This window comes from Musca vetustissima, unplaced genomic scaffold, assembly GCF_032173495.1.
Source record: "Musca vetustissima isolate MV318-11 ecotype Yass unplaced genomic scaffold, APGP_CSIRO_Mvet_v1 utg105782, whole genome shotgun sequence".
NCBI lineage: Eukaryota > Metazoa > Arthropoda > Insecta > Diptera > Muscidae > Musca > Musca vetustissima.
In genome coordinates this window covers 35,088-38,562 of record NW_026881966.1, presented here as the reverse complement: position 1 = coordinate 38,562, position 3,475 = coordinate 35,088, and the positions used below count along the sequence as shown (strand labels likewise).

At 35.7% G+C, this 3,475-nt stretch overlaps 1 pseudogene; it reads left to right on the top strand.

Annotated features, from left to right (window-relative positions):
- The first annotated feature begins 2,668 nt into the window (after nucleotides 1-2,668).
- LOC133328059 (NADH dehydrogenase [ubiquinone] iron-sulfur protein 7, mitochondrial-like) lies at nucleotides 2,669-3,102 on the top strand (annotated as a pseudogene).
- The last annotated feature ends 373 nt before the right edge of the window (nucleotides 3,103-3,475 follow it).

Sequence of the window (3,475 nt, the reverse complement as noted above, 5' to 3'; positions counted from 1 at the left end):
TGAAACTTTCAAAATAATGAAATAAGGGCTATATCACCACAAAAATCTATTGCAAATATATATTTTTCGTTAAAGAATACGAAATGTCAAATAACAGTCCCATAACGTTAATGTGGGCCTCTTTGCAAATGTGAGTTTTTCAACAGAGTTGTATTAGGTACCAAACTTTTTTGGGTAGACCCCATATAAGCGCGTTTTCACTGAGTTCGCTGTAATTTGGTATTTTGTATTCGTATTTCTTAACAAACCTCACAATTCCAAATTAATATTAATTGGGTAACAGATTTGTTCCATGTGTTGGGGTTGTTCCTTATTTTATTTCTCTACTAAAAAATTTATACCATACAAACTATAGATTTCAAATACTAGTCATCCATTTATTATAATTATTCCACCTTTGGGTGATAAGAACTCGTAATATATATGCCCGCAGTTAGGCTAGCCTCGTACCTACATGTTCGGTATTTTATATATTTAACGTGAGAAATGTATTTATATACCAAACTGAAATATTAGATTCAAAATTTACCTATATCAATCCACAAAGTCGCTAATTTCTATAAAATGTAATCAATATTGGTCCCGTTATAGGTATAGCCTCATATAACTTTGCCCTCTAAATCGCTTTTTTTTTTTGAAGATTTTATACATATTTTCCATCCTACCATGCGTTTTCAATATTGGTTCACGATTTGTGGTTTTGAGATTTTACGACAAATCACCATTAAAAGGTAACCCAAAGTGCGTCCTGGCCAGACATAATGCTTTTCACACTTGTCATGTTATGGTCAAGAAAAATACCCAAGGTCTTCTGACAAAAATACGAATTTACTATCATTGCAGTAGTTATTAAATTCGAGTACCGGGAAATTTTACACATCAACGGTGATCTGATAACCTAATGCTTGTAACGGGTCAATACTGTTGTGTTAAAATTAATAAAGGCTGTATTGAGACAGAATTACACAAAAAGAACCAGTAAGGAAAGTAGTAAAGTCGGACTAGACCGACTATATGATACCCTTCACCACTTTGGGAATATTGTACATATGTATCCTAACAATTACATGTCTATGTTCCCTCTTTCTCCAACCTTTCCTAACTTTAATTTCATTCGAGCATATTTAGAGCCGCCTGCGTAACATGGGGAAAATTTAAGGAAAACGATATATACCAAAATTGATACACGCTATTCGGTACGCCGCGTTGTTAAACATATAATCTATATGTGGGAGCTATATCTAAATATGAACCGATTTTCACGAAAATTAACACACATCTCTCTAGACTTAATTCAGTACGCTATGCCAAATTTTGGGCAAATCGAAGAATATAAAAGGACTTTGGTGCACTATTTACCGAAAATTGAACGAAATTATATATGAGAGCTATATCTGAATCCCAACCGATATCCACGAAATTTAACACACAGTGTTATACTTAATTTCATACAAGTCGAAGGATATATAGGGACGTTAGTGCATCATTTATATAAAATCGGACGAACATATATATGGGAGCTATATCGAAATCTGAACCGATTTTTATAAAACTCACCACTCATCATTCTAGACTCAATTTATTGCGCTAAGCCAAATTTTGTGCAAATCGAAGCATATAAAGGGACTTTGGTGCACTATTTACCTAAAATCGGACGAAAATATATATGGGAGCTATATCTAAATCTGAACCGATTTTCACAAAATTTAAACACATCGTTCTAACTTAATTCAGTACGCTATGCCAAATTTCGTGCCAATCGAAGCATATTTAAAGACTTTGGTACACCATTTACCTTAAATCGGACGAAAATATATATGGGAGCTATATCCAAATCTGACCCGATTTTCACGAAACTTTGCACACATCATTCTAGACCTAATTCATAACGCTGCGCCAAATTTCGTGCAAATCGAAAGATATATAGGGACTTTGGTATACTATTTACCTTAAATCGAACGAAAATATGTATGGGAACTATATCCAAATGTGAACCGATTTTCACGAAACTTTGCACACATCATTCTAGACTTAATTCAGTAGGCTATACCAAATTTCGTGCAAATCGAAAGATATTTAGGGAACGTTTACATTAAATCGAACGAAAATATATATGGGAGCTATATCTAAATCTGAACCGATTTTTCCCAATTTCATTAGGGTTCGTCCTTGGGCCTAATAAGTGACCTATACCAAATTTCATCCAATTCGGATTATAAATGCGACCTGTACTTTGTTTACAATTTAACATCGACAGTCAGACGGACGGACATGCATAAATCGACTCAGAAGGTAATTCTATGCATATTCTCAAAAGGAACCATGTTTCTATCTCGCTTCCTTTTGCCTGTTACAAACATATGCACAAAGACATAATACCTTGTACCACAGAGTGGTGAAGGGTATAAAAATGCAGAGCTCCGCTGCATCGATTTTGGCAAATAATGTATCATAGTTGCTGGCTGCACGACTTCCTTCCGGGTCAATACTGTTGTGTTAAAATTAATAACGGCTGTGTTGAGACAGAATTACATAAAAAGAAAAATGCTGAGCTCCGCTGCATCGATTTTGGCAAACAGTGCACCAAAGTTGGTGGCTGCGCGACTTCCCGTCGTGGACTCAAACAAGTCTATAGTCCATTCGGAACAAAACAATCTAGCATGGCCGAATGATCTTTGGCTCGATTGGAACAAAACAATCCAGCATGGCCGAATTATCTATGGCTCGATTGGATGAATTACTAAATTGGGGATGGCATGCCGCGCTGTCGAAATGGTGCACATTTTCAGAGCTTCACTTCGCCAGGCGGATGTTATTATTGTAGCTGGCACATTGACCACGAAAATGGTTCCAGCTTTGTGCAAAGTTTACGATCAAATACCTGAACCTCGTTGGGTAATTCCGATGGAAAGCTGTGCGAACGGTGGTGGTTACTACCATTATACCTACTCCGTAGTGCGAGGATGCGACCGCATCATGCCCGTTGACATCTATGTCCCCGGATGTCCACCAACAGCCGAAGCCTTGATGTATGGAGTTTTGCAGTTGCAAAAGAAGGTGAAGCGTATGAAAACATTGCAGATGTGGTACAGAAAATAATGTGTAATATAGAGAAGGAAATGGTGGTTATGTAAAAGCAACACATTTAGTGAAACTCTAATATTAATTGAATTTTCCTTTGATGACGTACATATTTACTCAATAAATTTACCAACGTGGATATGTAGCCGTTTTAAGTGTATACCAATTAACTTAATAAATTATATTGGATATGGGCCATAGAGTTATAAATTATCATACGAAAATAAACCTTTTACAGACAGCTGTAAATACATAATCACAGTATGACATCTGATCTGATCTTCCATTATTATTTGAAGCATGTGGTCAATTTTCTATTGATTCATAAAAATACAGATTTTAAGTACTCCAACTCTACTTGAAATGTTGTGAAAAACATCGCATGAAATTATAG